At 41.5% G+C, this 17,284-nt stretch overlaps 7 non-coding genes across 7 annotated transcripts; all 7 read right to left on the bottom strand.

The window, feature by feature from the left end:
• Window positions 1-1,207: 1,207 nt before the first annotated feature.
• Window positions 1,208-1,279, bottom strand: TRNAC-GCA (transfer RNA cysteine (anticodon GCA)). The gene has a single exon. It is a non-coding gene; the product is annotated as a tRNA-Cys (tRNA).
• Window positions 1,280-2,289: 1,010 nt separating this feature from the next.
• Window positions 2,290-2,361, bottom strand: TRNAC-GCA (transfer RNA cysteine (anticodon GCA)). Its single transcript has one exon. It is a non-coding gene; the product is annotated as a tRNA-Cys (tRNA).
• A 1,014-nt stretch (window positions 2,362-3,375) lies between these two features.
• TRNAC-GCA (transfer RNA cysteine (anticodon GCA)) lies at window positions 3,376-3,447 on the bottom strand. Its single transcript has one exon. It is a non-coding gene; the product is annotated as a tRNA-Cys (tRNA).
• Window positions 3,448-5,682: 2,235 nt separating this feature from the next.
• On the bottom strand, window positions 5,683-5,754 carry TRNAC-GCA (transfer RNA cysteine (anticodon GCA)). Its single transcript has one exon. It is a non-coding gene; the product is annotated as a tRNA-Cys (tRNA).
• Window positions 5,755-6,764: 1,010 nt separating this feature from the next.
• Window positions 6,765-6,836, bottom strand: TRNAC-GCA (transfer RNA cysteine (anticodon GCA)). Its single transcript has one exon. It is a non-coding gene; the product is annotated as a tRNA-Cys (tRNA).
• Window positions 6,837-8,923: 2,087 nt separating this feature from the next.
• Window positions 8,924-8,995, bottom strand: TRNAC-GCA (transfer RNA cysteine (anticodon GCA)). Its single transcript has one exon. It is a non-coding gene; the product is annotated as a tRNA-Cys (tRNA).
• A 2,089-nt stretch (window positions 8,996-11,084) lies between these two features.
• TRNAC-GCA (transfer RNA cysteine (anticodon GCA)) lies at window positions 11,085-11,156 on the bottom strand. Its single transcript has one exon. It is a non-coding gene; the product is annotated as a tRNA-Cys (tRNA).
• Between the last annotated feature and the right edge of the window lie 6,128 nt (window positions 11,157-17,284).

Raw genomic sequence — 17,284 nt, 5'->3', positions numbered from 1 at the left:
AGCAGGAAACACTGAAATGCTATTAAAGTGCAATATCCAAGGGAACACTGACTCTGTCAAAGATGATCCAAATAGAATTGATGAAAAGTCCCAATTACAAACAACAGAATCAAAATAGGGTGAGGGGACACCCCGATTTGAACCAGGGACCTCTTGATCTGCAGTCAAATGCTCTACCACTGAGCTATATCCCCAGCTTTTCAGTAAAATCAGAATGACAAACTATCAGTAGATCATGAAAGAGTGTGAGGATCATACTAAGTTGTGCCAGAAAGTACAACCTTGAAACTGTGGAACAGGAGAAGTAGTCCTTAATATTATTTATTAAAGGAAAACTGGATCATTTAAAAAAACATATTTATTTGTTTCATTGTTATTTTATTTGAATAGGCAGTGGTACATAGGACCAATGCCACTACATACAATGATTGTATTGAAACATTCTTAAAGGGGAAGAGGTTTTTACGGGACACCTTATCATTTGAGGATTGGTTACCACAATCACTGAGATGGTGATGAAGTATGATTGTGTTGGGCCAAATTATGGTGGAAAAACATTTCTACGTACCACTACAATTCGGTATTTGGAAGGTACACCCAAACACCTCTTTCGAATACCTTCCATTTAATACATCAGAAAAAGCCATTTTGCGTTTGCAAATGGCCTGATTCTTCAGACCAGCCTTCCTGCAACTACAATGATAGTTCGTACATCTTGCACGTATGCAGAGCTTTTAAGGAGAAATTAAATAGCTCCTACGTTGCACAAAAATGAAGTGCTTCAAACAAACACATACTTTGCATGCACAGAGAAGAGGTGGAATATATGTAAGACTGAAGACACAGGTGAAATGAGAAATAGATTGACTGCTTTGCTGCCAAGTTTTATACGCCATTTCTTCAGTGCAATACAAGAAAGCACCAAACAGTATAACAAAGTTGTCAATTGGTTTCATAGTCCATTCCCTTTGTTTAGTGCTGTGAAAGGAAGAGCCGAATTCCAAAATTGATCAATGATGTTTCAGAAATTTCCCAAAGGGAATACCAAGCCGAGTGTTAAAAACTGCACTTACTCACAGGTTTTGAGAAGCAAACACTGCAATGCCATTAAAGTGCAATATCCAAGGGAACACTGACTCTGTCAAAGATGATCCAAATCGAATTGATGGAAAGTCCCAATTACAAACAACAGAATCAAAATAGGGTGAGGGGACACCAGGATTTGAACCAGGGACCTCTTGATCTGCAGTCAAATGCTCTACCACTGAGCTATATCCCCAGCTTTACGAAACAATCAGAATGGCAAAATATCAGTACATCATGAAAGAGTGAGAGGATCATACTAAGTTGTTCCGGAAAGTACAACCTTGAAACTGTGGAACAGGAGAAGTAGTCCTTAATATTATTTATTAAAGGAAAACTGGATCATTTAAAAAACAGATATTTGTTGCATTGTTTTTTTATTTGAATAGGCAGTGGTACATAGGACCAATGCCTCTACATACAATGATTGTTTTGAAACATTCTTAAAGGGGAAGTGGTTTTTACGGGACACCTTATCATTTGAGGATTGGTTACCACAATCACTGAGATGGTGATGAAGTATGATTGTTTTGGGCCAAATCATGGTGGAAAAACATTTCGACGTACCACTACAATTCGGTATTTGGAAGGTACACCCAAACACCCCTTTCGAATACCTTAAATTTAATACATCAGAAAAAGCCATTTTGCGTTTGCAATTGGCCTGATTCTTCAGACCAGCCTTCTTGCAACTGCAATGATAGTTCGTACATCTTGCACATAGGCAGGGCTTTTAAGGAGAAATTAAATAGTTCCTACGTTGCACAAAAATGAAGTGCTTCAAACAAACACATACTTTGCATGCACAGAGAAGAGGTGGTATATATGTAAGACTGAAGACTCAGGTGAAATGAGAAATAGATTGACTGCTTCGCTGGCAAGTTTTATACGCCATTTCTTCAGTGCAATACAAGAAAGCACCAAACAGTATACCAAAGTTGCCAATTGGTTTCATAGTCCATTCCCTTTGTTTAGTGCTGTGAAAGGAAGAGCCGAATTCCAAAATTGATCAATGATGTTTCCGAATTTTCCCAAAGGGAATAAAAAGCCAAGTGTTAAAAACTGCATTTACTCACAGGCTTTGAGCAGGAAACACTGAAATGCTATTAAAGTGCAATATCCAAGGGAACACTGACTCTGTCAAAGATGATCCAAATAGAATTGATGAAAAGTCCCAATTACAAACAACAGAAGCAAAATAGGGTGAGGGGACACCCGGATTTGAACCAGAGACCTCTTGATCTGCAGTCAAATGCTCTACCACTGAGCTATATCCCCAGCTTTTCAATAAAGTCAGAATGACAAAATATCAGTACATCATGAAAGAGTGTGAGGATCATACTAAGTTGTGCCAGAAAGTACAACCTTGAAACTGTGGAACAGGAGAAGTAGTCCTTAATATTATTTATTAAAGGAAAACTGGATCATTTAAAAAACAGATTCATTTGTTTCCTTGTTAGTTTATTTGAATAGGCAGTGGTACATAGGACCAATGCCTCTACATACAATGATTGTTTTGAAACATTCTTAAAGGGGAAGAGGTTTTTTCACGGGACACCTTATCATTTGAGGATTTGTTACCACAATCACTGAGATGGTGATGAAGTATGATTGTTTTGGGCCAAATTATGGTGGAAAAACATTTCGACGTACCACTACAATTCGGTATTTGGAAGGTACACCCAAACACCCCTTTCGAATACCTTCCATTTAATACATCAGAAAAAGCCATTTTGCGTTTGCAAATGGCATGATTCTTCAGACCAGCCTTCTTGCAACTGCAATGATAGTTCGTACATCTTGCACGTAGGCAGGGCTTTTAAGGAGAAATTAAATAGTTCCTACGTTGCACAAAAATGAAGTGCTTCAAACAAACACATACTTTGCATGCACAGAGAAGAGGTGGTATATATGTAAGACTGAAGACTCAGGTGAAATGAGAAATAGATTGACTGCTTCGCTGCCAAGTTTTATACGCCATGTCTTCAGTGCAATACAAGAAAGCACCAAACAGTATACCAAAGTTGTCAATTGGTTTCATAGTCCATTCCCTTTGTTTAGTGCTGTGAAAGGAAGAGCCGAATTCCAAAATTGATCAATGATGTTTCAGAAATTTCCCAAAGGGAATACCAAGCCGAGTGTTAAAAACTGCATTTACTCACAGGCTTTGAGCAGGAAACACTGAAATGCTATTAAAGTGCAATATCCAAGGGAACACTGACTCTGTCAAAGATGATCCAAATGGAATTGATGAAAAGTCCCAATTACAAACAACAGAAGCAAAATAGGGTGAGGGGACACCCGGATTTGAACCAGAGACCTCTTGATCTGCAGTCAAATGCTCTACCACTGAGCTATATCCCCAGCTTTTCAATAAAGTCAGAATGACAAAATATCAGTACATCATGAAAGAGTGTGAGGATCATACTAAGTTGTACCAGAAAGTACAACCTTGAAACTGTGGAACAGGAGAAGTAGTCCTTAACCGCATGCGTGCGGCATGATTTCCGCCCGTACGCTGGATTTTGCGGATTCGCATGTTACGTGACGAGCTGGGCTCGTCATGAGCGTGCGAGGAGGCTACCTCATGACGAGCCCAGCTCGTCATGAGCGTCGAAGGGGTTAATATTATTTATTAAAGGAAAACTGGATCATTTAAAAAACAGATTCATTTGTTTCCTTGTTAGTTTATTTGAATAGGCAGTGGTACATAGGACCAATGCCTCTACATACAATGATTGTTTTGAAACATTCTTAAAGGGGAAGAGGTTTTTTCACGGGACACCTTATCATTTGAGGATTGGTTACCACAATCACTGAGATGGTGATGAAGTATGATTGTTTTGGGCCAAATAATGGTGGAAAAACATTTCTACGTACCACTACAATTCGGTATTTGGAAGGTACACCCAAACACCCCTTTCGAATACCTTCCATTTAATACATCAGAAAAAGCCATTTTGCGTTTGCAAATGGCCTGATTCTTCAGACCAGCCTTCTTGCAACTGCAATGATAGTTCGTACATCCTGCACGTAGGCAGAACTTTTAAGGAGAAATTAAATAGTTCCTACGTTGCACAAAAATGAAGTGCTTCAAACAAACACATACTTTGCATGCACAGAGAAGAGGTGGAATATATGTAAGACTGTAGACACAGGTGAAATGAGAAATAGATTGACTGCTTCGCTGCCAAGTTTTATACGCCATTTCTTCAGTGCAATACTAGAAAGCACCAAACAGTATAACAAAGTTGTCAATTGGTTTCATAGTCCATTCCCTTTGTTTAGTGCTGTGAAAGGAAGAGCCGAATTCCAAAATTGATCAATGATGTTTGAGAAATTTCCCAAAGGGAATACCAAGCCGAGTGTTAAAAACTGCATTTACTCACAGGTTTTGAGAAGCAAACACTGTAATGCCATTAAAGTGCAATATCCAAGGGAACACTGACTCTGTCAAAGATGATCCAAATGGAATCGATGGAAAGTCCCAATTACAAACAACAGAATCAAAATAGGGTGAGGGGACACTAGGATTTGAACCAGGGACCTCTTGATCTGCAGTCAAATGCTCTACCACTGAGCTATACCCCCAGCTTTACGGAACAATCAGAATGACAAAATATCAGTACATCATGAAAGAGTGAGAGGATCATACTAAGTTGTTCCGGAAAGTACAACCTTGAAACTGGAACAGGAGAAGTAGTCCTTAATATTATTTATTAAAGGAAAACTGGATCATTTAAAAAACAGATATTTGTTTCATTGTTATTTTATTTGAATAGGCAGTGGTACATAGGACCAATGCCTCTACATACAATGATTGTTTTGAAACATTCTTAAAGGGGAAGAGGTTTTTACGGGACACCTTATCATTTGAGGATTGGTTACCACAATCACTGAGATGGTGATGAAGTATTATTGTTTTGGGCCAAATTATGGTGGAAAAACATTTCGACGTACCACTACAATTCGGTATTTGGAAGGTACACCCAAACACCCCTTTCGAATACCTTCCATTTAATACATCAGAAAAAGCCATTTTGCGTTTGCAAATGGCCTGATTCTTCAGACCAGCCTTCTTGCAACTGCAATGATAGTTCGTACATCTTGCACGTAGGCAGAGCTTTTAAGGAGAAATTAAATAGTTCCTACGTTGCACAAAAATGAAGTGCTTCAAACAAACACATACTTTGCATGCACAGAGAAGAGGTGGAATATATGTAAGACTGAAGACACAGGTGAAATGAGAAATAGATTGACTGCTTCGCTGCCAAGTTGTATACGCCATTTCTTCAGTGCAATACAAGAAAGCACCAAACAGTATAACAAAGTTGTCAATTGGTTTCATAGTCCATTCCCTTTGTTTAGTGCTGTGAAAGGAAGAGCCGAATTCCAAAATTGATCAATGATGTTCCAGAAATTTCCCAAAGGGAATACCAAGCCGAGTGTTAAAAACTGCATTTACTCACAGGTTTTGAGCAGGAATCACGGAAATGCTATTAAAGTGCAATATCCAGGGGAACACTGACTCTTTCAAAGATGATCCAAATGGAATTGATGAAAAGTCCCAATTACAAACAACAGAATCAAAATAGGGTGAGGGGACACCAGGATTTGAACCAGGGACCTCTTGATCTGCAGTCAAATGCTCTACCACTGAGCTATATCCCCAGCTTTACAGTAAAATCAGAATGACAAAATATCAGTACATCATGAAACAGTGAGAGGATCATACTAAGTTGTTCCGGAAAGTACAACCTTGAAACTGTGGAACAGGAGAAGTAGTCCTTAATATTATTTATTAAAGGAAAACTGGATCATTTAAAAAACAGATATTTGTTTCATTGTTCTTTTATTTGAATAGGCAGTGGTACATAGGACCAATGCCTCTACATACAATGATTGTTTTGAAACATTCTTAAAGGGGAAGAGGTTTTTACGGGACACCTTATCATTTGAAGATTGGTTACCACAATCACTGAGATGGTGATGCAGTATGATTGTTTTGGGCCAAATTATGGTGGAAAAACATTTCTACGTACCACTACAATTCGGTATTTGGAAGGTACACCCAAACACCCCTTTCGAATACCTTCCATTTAATACATCAGAAAAAGCCATTTTGCGTTTGCAAATGGCCTGATTCTTCAGACCAGCCTTCTTGCAACTGCAATGATAGTTCGTACATCTTGCACGTAGGCAGAACTTTTAAGGAGAAATTAAATAGTTCCTACGTTGCACAAAAATGAAGTGCTTCAAACAAACACATACTTTGCATGCACAGAGAAGAGGTGGAATATATGTAAGACTGAAGACACAGGTGAAATGAGAAATAGATTGACTGCTTCGCTGCCAAGTTTTATACGCCATTTCTTCAGTGCAATACAAGAAAGCACCAAACAGTATAACAAAGTTGTCAATTGGTTTCATAGTCCATTCCCTTTGTTTAGTGTTGTGAAAGGAAGAGCCCAATTCCAAAATTGATCAATGATGTTTCAGAAATTTCCCAAAGGGAATAACAAGCCGACTGTTAAAAACTGCATTCACTCACAGGTTTTGAGCAGGAAACACTGAAATGCTATTAAAGTGCAATATCCAAGGGAACACTGACTCTGTCAAAGATGATCCAAATAGAATTGATGAAAAGTCCAAATTACAAACAACAGAATCAAAATAGGGTGAGAGGACACCCGGATTTGAACCAGGGACCTCTTGATCTGCAGTCAAATGCTCTACCACTGAGCTATATCCCCAGCTTTTCAGAAAAATCAGAATGACAAAATATCAGTACATCATGAGTGTGAGGATCATACTAAGTTGTGCCAGAAAGTACAACCTTGAAACTGTGGAACAGGAGAAGTAGTCCTTAATATTATTTATTTAAGGAAAACTGGATCATTTAAAAACAGATATTTGGTTCATTGTTATTTTATTTGAATAGGCAGTGGTACATAGGACCAATGCCTCTACATACAATGATTGTTTTGAAACATTCTTAAAGGGGAAGAGGTTTTTACGGGACACCTTATCATTTGAGGATTGGTTACCACAATCACTGAGATGGTGATGAAGTATGATTGTTTTGGGCCAAATTATGGTGGAAAAACATTTCTACGTACCACTACAATTCGGTATTTGGAAGGTACACCCAAACAGCCCTTTCGAATACCTTCCATTTAATACATCAGAAAAAGCCATTTTGCGTTTGCAAATGGCCTGATTCTTCAGACCAGCCTTCTTGCAACTGCAATGATAGTTCGTACATCTTGCACGTAGGCAGAGCTTTTAGGGAGAAATTAAATAGTTCCTACGTTTCACAAAAATGAAGTGCTTCAAACAAACACATTCTTTGCATGCACAGAGAAGAGGTGGAATATATGTAAGACTGAAGACACAGGTGAAATGAGAAATAGATTGACTGCTTCGCTGCCAAGTTTTATACGCCATTTCTTCAGTGCAATACAAGAAAGCACCAAACAGTATAACAAAGTTGTCAATTGGTTTCATAGTCCATTCCCTTTGTTTAGTGCTGTGAAAGGAAGAGCCGAATTCCAAAATTGATCAATGATGTTTCAGAAATTTCCCAAAGGGAATAACAAGCCGAGTGTTAAAAACTGCATTTACTCACAGGCTTTGAGCAGGAAACACTGAAATGCTATTAAAGTGCAATATCCAAGGGAACACTGACTCGGTCAAAGATGATCCAAATAGAATTGATGAAAAGTCTCAATTACAAACAACAGAATCAAAATAGGGTGAAGGGACACCCCGATTTGAACCAGGGACTCCTTGATCTGCAGTCAAATGCTCTACCACTGAACTATATCCCCAGATTTTCAGTAAAATCAGAATGACAAAATATCAGTACATCATGAAAGAGTGTGAGGATCATACTAAGTTGTGCCAGAAAGTACAACCTTGAAACTGTGGAACAGGAGAAGTAGTCCTTAATATTATTTATTAAAGGAAAACTGGATCATTTAAAAAACAGATATTTGTTTCATTGTTATTTTATTTGAATAGGCAGTGGTACATAGGACCAATGCCTCTACATACAAGGATTGGTTTGAAACATTCTTAAAGGGGAAGAGGTTTTTACGGGACACCTTATCATTTGAGGATTAGTTACCACAATCACTGAGATGGTGATGAAGTATGATTGTTTTGGGCCAAATTATGGTGGAAAAACATTTCGACGTACCACTACAATTCGGTATTTGGAAGGTACACCCAAACACCCCTTTCGAATACCTTCAATTTAATACATCAGAAAAAGCCATTTTGCGTTTGCAAATGGCATGATTCTTCAGACCAGCCTTCTTGCAACTGCAATGTTAGTTCGTACATCTTGCACGTAGGCAGGGCTTTTAAGGAGAAATTAAATAGTTCCTACGTTGCACAAAAATGAAGTGCTTCAAACAAACACATACTTTGCATGCACAGAGAAGAGGTGGTATATATGTAAGACTGAAGACTCAGGTGAAATGAGAAATAGATTGACTGCTTCGCTGCCAAGTTTTATACGCCATTTCTTCAGTGCAATACAAGAAAGCACCAAACAGTATACCAAAGTTGTCAATTTTTTTCATAGTCCATTCCCTTTGTTTAGTGCTGTGAAAGGAAGAGCCGAATTCCAAAATTGATCAATGATGTTTCAGAAATTTCCCAAAGGGAATACCAAGCCGAGTGTTAAAAACTGCATTTATTCACAGGCTTTGAGCAGGAAACACTGAAATGCTATTAAAGTGCAATATCCAAGGGAACACTGACTCTGTCAAAGATGATCCAAATGGAATTGATGAAAAGTCCCAATTACAAACAACAGAAGCAAAATAGGGTGAGGGGACACCTGGATTTGAACCAGAGACCTCTTGATCTGCAGTCAAATGCTCTACCACTGAGCTATATCCCCAGCTTTTCAGTAATATCAGAATGACAAAATATCAGTACATCATGAAAGAGTGTGAGGATCATACTAAGTTGTGCCAGAAAGTACAACCTTGAAACTGTGGAACAGGAGAAGTAGTCCTTAATATTATTTATTTAAGGAAAACTGGATAATTTAAAAAACAGATATTTGGTTCATTGTTATTTTATTTGAATAGGCAGTGGTACATAGGACCAATGCCTCTACATACAATGATTGTTTTGAAACATTCTTAAAGGGGAAGAGGTTTTTACGGGACACCTTATCATTTGAGGATTGGTTACCACAATCACTGAGATGGTGATGAAGTATGATTGTTTTGGGCCAAATTATGGTGGAAAAACATTTCTACGTACCACTACAATTCGGTATTTGGAAGGTACACCCAAACACCCCTTTCGAATACCTTCCATTTAATACATCAGAAAAAGCCATTTTGCGTTTGCAAATGGCCTGATTCTTCAGACCAGCCTTCTTGCAACTGCAATGATATTTCGTACATCTTGCACGTAGGCAGAGCTTTTAAGGAGAAATTAAATAGTTCCTACGTTTCACAAAAATGAAGTGCTTCAAACAAACACATACTTTGCATGCACAGAGAAGAGGTGGAATATATGTAAGACTGAAGACACAGGTGAAATGAGAAATAGATTGACTGCTTCGCTGCCAAGTTTTATACGCCATTTCTTCAGTGCAATACAAGAAAGCACCAAACAGTATAACAAAGTTGTCAATTGGTTTCATAGTCCATTCCCTTTGTTTAGTGCTGTGAAAGGAAGAGCCGAATTCCAAAATTGATCAATGATTTTTCAGAAATTTCCCAAAGGGAATACCAAGCCGAGTGTTAAAAACTGCACTTACTCACAGGTTTTGAGAAACAAACACTGCAATGCCATTAAAGTGCAATATCCAAGGGAACACTGACTCTGTCAAAGATGATCCAAATGGAATTGATGGAAAGTCCCAATTACAAACAACAGAATCAAAATAGGATGAGGGGACACTAGGATTTGAACCAGGGACCTCTTGATCTGCAGTCAAATGCTCTACCACTGAGCTATACCCCCAGCTTTACAGAACAATCAGAATGACAAAATATCAGTACATCATGAAAGAGTGAGAGGATCATACTAAGTTGTTCCGGAAAGTACAACCTTGAAACTGGAACAGGAGAAGTAGTCCTTAATATTATTTATTAAAGGAAAACTGGATCATTTAAAAAACAGATATTTGTTTCATTGTTATTTTATTTGAATAGGCAGTGGTACATAGGACCAATGCCTCTACATACAATGATTGTTTTGAAACATTCTTAAAGGGGAAGAGGTTTTTACGGGACACCTTATCATTTGAGGATTGGTTACCACAATCACTGAGATGGTGATGAAGTATTATTGTTTTGGGCCAAATTATGGTGGAAAAACATTTCGACGTACCACTACAATTCGGTATTTGGAAGGTACACCCAAACACCCCTTTCGAATACCTTCCATTTAATACATCAGAAAAAGCCATTTTGCGTTTGCAAATGGCATGATTCTTCAGACCAGCCTTCTTGCAACTGCAATGATAGTTCGTACATCTTGCACGTAGGCAGGGCTTTTAAGGAGAAATTAAATAGTTCCTACGTTGCACAAAAATGAAGTGCTTCAAACAAACACATACTTTGCATGCACAGAGAAGAGGTGGTATATATGTAAGACTGAAGACTCAGGTGAAATGAGAAATAGATTGACTGCTTCGCTGCAAAGTTTTATACGCCATTTCTTCAGTGCAATACAAGAAAGCACCAAACAGTATAACAAAGTTGTCAATTGGTTTCATAGTCCATTCCCTTTGTTTAGTGCTGTGAAAGGAAGAGCCGAATTCCAAAATTGATCAATGATTTTTCAGAAATTTCCCAAAGGGAATACCAAGCCGAGTGTTAAAAACTGCACTTACTCAAGGTTTTGAGAAGCAAACACTGCAATGCCATTAAAGTGCAATATCCAAGGGAACACTGACTCTGTCAAAGATGATCCAAATGGAATTGATGGAAAGTCCCAATTACAAACAACAGAATCAAAATAGGATGAGGGGACACCAGGATTTGAACCAGGGACCTCTTGATCTGCAGTCAAATGCTCTACCACTGAGCTATATCCCCAGCTTTACGGAACAATCAGAATGACAAAATATCAGTACATCATGAAAGAGTGAGAGGATCATACTAAGTTGTTCCGGAAAGTACAACCTTGAAACTGGAACAGGAGAAGTAGTCCTTAATATTATTTATTAAAGGAAAACTGGATCATTTAAAAAACAGATATTTGTTTCATTGTTATTTTATTTGAATAGGCAGTGGTACATAGGACCAATGCCTCTACATACAATGATTGTTTTGAAACATTCTTAAAGGGGAAGAGGTTTTTACGGGACACCTTATCATTTGAGGATTGGTTACCACAATCACTGAGATGGTGATGAAGTATTATTGTTTTGGGCCAAATTATGGTGGAAAAACATTTCGACGTACCACTACAATTCGGTATTTGGAAGGTACACCCAAACACCCCTTTCGAATACCTTCCATTTAATACAACAGAAAAAGCCATTTTGCGTTTGCAAATGGCATGATTCTTCAGACCAGCCTTCTTGCAACTGCAATGATAGTTCGTACATCTTGCACGTAGGCAGGGCTTTTAAGGAGAAATTAAATAGTTCCTACGTTGCACAAAAATGAAGTGCTTCAAACAAACACATACTTTGCATGCACAGAGAAGAGGTGGTATATATGTAAGACTGAAGACTCAGGTGAAATGAGAAATAGATTGACTGCTTCGCTGCAAAGTTTTATACGCCATTTCTTCAGTGCAATACAAGAAAGCACCAAACAGTATAACAAAGTTGTCAATTGGTTTCATAGTCCATTCCCTTTGTTTAGTGCTGTGAAAGGAAGAGCCGAATTGCAAAATTGATCAATGATGTTTCAGAAATTTCCTAAAGGGAATACCAAGCCGAGTGTTAAAAACTGCATTTACTCACAGGTTTTGAGAAGCAAACACTGCAATGCCATTAAAATGCAATATCCAAGGGAACACTGACTCTGTCAAAGATGATCCAAATGGAATTGATGGAAAGTCCCAATTACAAACAACAGAATCAAAATAGGGTGAGGGGACACCAGGATTTTAACCAGGGACCTCTTGATCTGCAGTCAAATGCTCTACCACTGAGCTATATCCCCAGCTTTACGGAACAATCAGAATGACAAAATATCAGTACATCATGAAAGAGTGTGAGGATCATACTAAGTTGTGCCAGAAAGTACAACCTTGAAACTGTGGAACAGGAGAAGTAGTCCTTAATATTATTTATTAAAGGAAAACTGGATCATTTAAAAAAAACAGATTAATTTGTTTCATTGTTATTTTATTTGAATAGGCAGTGGTACATAGGACCAATGCCTCTACATACAATGATTGTTTTGAAACATTCTTAAAGGGGAAGAGGTTTTTACGGGACACCTTATCATTTGAGGATTGGTTACCACAATCACTGAGATGGTGATGAAGTATGATTGTTTTGGGCCAAATTATGGTGGAAAAACATTTCTACGTACTGTGGAAAATTAGTACGGTTTGGTAAACATTATCTGCGCCATCTTGCCTTTTCCCCTGATGCCACACTATTTGTCGTACGCACCCGCCATTTTAGGTGCCTCGATCAGAACCACCCTCTGCACGCCACTGGCCCCCAGCATAGCCCTTCGCCCTCACAAAGCCCGCACGCTGACAACCCCCGCTCGCACATGCCTTGGGTCATAAACCCCTCTTCAGCGCAGCTCTGCCTCAGAACCTCATCCTGTTCCCAGCGCGACACCTCCCTTCATTCCTTTCATGGTCCCAGGCCCTTTTTATACAAACCCCCTTTCCTGTGTGCCCGTTTGTCTTCCTCGTTCCCAGGCCGACACCTAGCTCTGCAGATACTGTTTATTGCCCCCCCCCGTACAGTAGGAAGCTTCCCTCATCAAAGGACCCCCTAGCTGATCAAAGCCCCCACCCTATGAGATCCGATCAAACCCCCACATTCCGTGAATCAGCGGAATGTCCTGCTGCGCGATAATCATCCCCTGTTGTGACCGGGGTGGGGACTTCAACTGTAAATGTGTGTGGGAACGGGCCTGAAGGGGAGTCTCAGAGGATGTCCTTTCATACTTCAAAGCATGACAAGAATATGTTACCTGCAATAAAGATGAAGAAGATATGTATAAAAGGCCAGGCCTCAGAGATGCGGTTAGAGCACCTCGTGACGATACTGGCTGTCTGAACTGATGTGTTCTCCTCCGGAGAGAATAAACCTTGTTTCCTGCTTTCCAGTCTCCAGCGCCTGCCTCTTCATTGATTAATATTTTGTGGGTTAACAAGGCGATACCGCCGGGCAAATATTGATTGTCCCTGACCTGGTTTCTACAATTGGCGCCCAAAGTGGGGCCCATCAGCGACACGTGGATCCAGTGGGAGAGGTCCTGACGACAGAGTGAACGACTGCAACGATCGGGAGAGCTCTTGCCCAATAGACCCTCGTCTGGCAGCCGATCATCCGAACTTCACTAGTTCCGAACAGACCTCTCTCGAGTGATCTACGGTCCTGACTGGGAACCATCAGGAGTGCCGCGAGGAATACGAGGAAAAGAGGACGATCGGGCGCTGGATTCGGAAGATAGAAAACTGTCCATACGGTCCGAGTAAGGTCGTGTAAACACGACGAATTGCGAAATAATTGTTTAATTGACTGGAAAATACTAGTATTACTCTTTGTTGACTTATTTGGAGATTCACTGTCTGCACACGGAGAAACTATAGGCTCTTTCTCTTTGCAAACAGTGAAGGATAGGTAACGCAGCCAGCGTGCCTATCTTTCTCCCCCACTGATATTGATTTTTTATTTTCGGGAGATTTCCCTCTCCCACACTGATTAATTGTTTTTCACCCCGAACTACTGTTCGCGGATTGTTTTCTGGAGATTCCCTGTCTGCAAACAGGAAAGAACAGGTTCTCCTTTGCAGATAGTGAAAGGGTAGAGGACGCAGACCTTTTGCGGGCCTACTTATTCTCCCCACTGGTCGTTTATTGGTTATTTGATATTGGTTCATGAGGTATTCACTGCCTGCAAACAACGTAGAATAGAAATATTCTGTCTAGTCTTTGCACGCAGTGATAAGATAGGCAGTGCTAACTTTTTGTCCCTCGTTGCGAGCCGTCATGTCTGTCTTCTCCCCACTGGTTGGTAGTTGGTTCAGCCCGGACCGTTTATTAGAGGTGGACCATCTAGCTCCGCTGGAAGGCACCCCTAATAAAGGCATGTTCATAAACTATGGATTAGTTACCATAGCCTATGGTAAGCTATGGCACAGGTATACCAAAGAAAGTCAAGAGAAACAGTGGCCACTGATAGGATCCTTCGATCTTGATAAAATAGAAACGTTAGAAATAGCCCTTCGTAATAATAAGACAACGCCTATTATGCTCGACAGTCTCGGTATGTGGCGCAAAGAAGCAATGCAACGAAAGAAAAGAGACGAGGACAGAGTAGGCAAAGGAATATATCGACAGGACAACCCCAGGACACAACGACCCGAAAGTAATCCCCCGACACTACGCACAGGACGACCAGACTCAGGGCAAAACCAATGTGCTTTTTGTAAATATGCCGGGCACTGGAAAGCCCAATGCCCGACGCTACTGAACGAGAGTAGGAGCAGAGGGCCGGCAGGAATAACAGGCCGGCAGAAAGGGAAAAGGCGCGAGACAAAGAAGAATCAGACTGACATGGACAGGCCAGATAGAACCACCACGTTTGATCATGCCCGATGGCACAGATTTCGCCAGGCCGATTTCAGCGACATGTTCGAGTCCTCATAGATCGAACAACGCTAAGACAAGAAAACCAGTCTAGCTCTAAATTACCCGGTGACGAACCCCGTGCTACCGCTACTGTTCCCTATCACAAAAAAAAGCGACTCTTTTCGGATAACCTATAGAAACAATACACAGAGTAGTCTCGGGCAAATTAGTATACATTCCATTAATGAACTCAAACTTCGAGTGCAATGGGACTGATTACTCTCTGCTGCCCCACCCCCCCCACTCTGTAAAAAGAAAGGAGCAATTACAGGCATGCATAGACAACCCCCCGTTACCCAGACATGCCTGTCCAAACAAAATACCTACCCCCACTCCAGAAATTCCCGACATGCCGCAGGTCACCGGTCACGCCCATCCGGAAGGTGAACCACACAGCACGTGTGGGGCGGGGCCTGCTGACAGCCATCGATCGGATCACCAGTGGGATGTCCAGGAGGCACCACGGGCCCGGCATGAAGTGGCTGTCCCATCCTCTTCTTCGTGGGGTGGGCTGGGAGGGAGAGGCGACGCGGACGGGCCTCTCCCACCTCCTCGGATAGGAGGCTTCCCAGCCACGGTCCGGCCATCACAAATACCTCTGCTGAAATTGGTACAGGGTGGGCTGGGAGGGAGAGGCGACGCGAACGGGCCTCTCCCACCTCCCCGGATAGGAGGTTTCCCAGCCCCCGGCCCGGCGCCGAACTCCTCCAGCCAGGCGGTGCCCGTATTTGCGCAGCACCGAACATACAACTGCGGCGCCCATACCTGCGCAGCACAGAACATGCAATGGTGGCGCCCCTATTTTCGCAGCACGGAACATGCAACGGTGGCCATACTTCCGCAGCACGGGACATGCACTGCAGGCGACCATACTTCCGCAGCACAGGACATGGGACTTGTGGAGCCCGGGATGTAGAATGGCCATCATGCATGCCCATGAAAGAGGGCAGTGTGGAGTGCACCGGGAGAGGGAGACCGCGCGAACGAGTCTCCCTCGCCCCCCAGGTGGGGGCACCACAGCTGCACCCTAGCCGAATGTCCTGCTTCCACAACACGGAGTTCCATTTCTTTTTCCCCAAAAAGGTCTCTTCCACTCTTGCAGACTCGACGAAGGGCGGCTGCTGCAGGGCCTCAAAATGGCGTCTGGGTCCCCTGGAAGGCGGGTCTAGGCCGCTAGAGTAACATTGACCAGCAATGTAACTCGGGCGCTTGCCCACCGGGGCACGAGCCCCAACCTCCGACAGCATCTCCACAGCCTTGAAGATTCTACAAAAGTCCCCGGAGCCCTCGGCCCCTGCAGGCTTCCGGTGAGGGACAACTGCCTTGGTCGCTAACGAAATAACCACGATATAGCCACCTCTTCTGTTAGCACGAGTTTTTGAACTGCTGAAAAGGACTCTGGTCCAACCGCCGGTTGTAGGAAACATTTGTCCCTGATGCTACGTCCGGACTAACCCGGCCCCGCCCAAAATGGCGCCGGTATCAATGAGAACTTACGAACGCCTCCTGGTGTTTTTTTAGCTAAAAAGACTCGAATGTTCTGAGATATATATATATGTGATCCTTTGCACACTTGACGAAAACGAGGGAGGGTCCACTCGACGAACATGTAACAGAACCCCGTGAAAAAAGTGTTGTATTCAATGTATGATATTATTGTAGCCGATACATCACCTCGCTGGTGACACACGCCCACGGTGTGCATATAGGAAATTTGATTGCAACTAGTCTGACTGTGCTTCCAACTATGAAATAAATGCCCCTTGATCCCTCACCTTTTTATAGACCTTTTTAGTTTCCTGCAAAATGACTAAATAAAACCTTTTTAATGTTTTTTAATGCTGCAAAATAGCCCCCCTTACTGTACGTACTTCAGCCACCGCTGTGTCCGGCCAAATACGATTGCACCCTCATATCTACATGCTGAACGATTGTGCAAATAAAGGTTTTTCAAACTATGAACAGGTATTGCATGCTTTTTTTTAAATGTGGGATCAGCGGGAGAGTTTTTCTGTGCACCCTGCTTTGCTCTCTCTTTAAGGTTATTAGAAGATGGTTGCTCAACCCCGGATGGAGGATCGAATCTAAGACACGATACTCTGCCTCCAAATATGCGACTGGTGCAGGAACTAACGCATGGAGAAGGACTTCGACTTCCGAGGATGGGTAAAGTGAAGCGGTGTAAATGATAGAATGTTATAAAGGTACGGCACTCAAAAGGTACTAGGGAACAGAGTTGGCCGAAGAACTGATAAGCCTTAGAACATCACAGCAGTAGAAAAGATTTAAGGACCCCGATAGCTAGATACATCTACCAACTAGATACCCCACTAAGTGCTTCTGATTTTTTAACGTTTCCCTACACACGACCTATAAGGACACACTGCCC

Source organism: Lissotriton helveticus, chromosome 1_2 (genome assembly GCF_964261635.1).
Source record: "Lissotriton helveticus chromosome 1_2, aLisHel1.1, whole genome shotgun sequence".
Taxonomy (NCBI): domain Eukaryota; kingdom Metazoa; phylum Chordata; class Amphibia; order Caudata; family Salamandridae; genus Lissotriton; species Lissotriton helveticus.
This window is presented reverse-complemented; position numbering and strand designations above follow the sequence as displayed.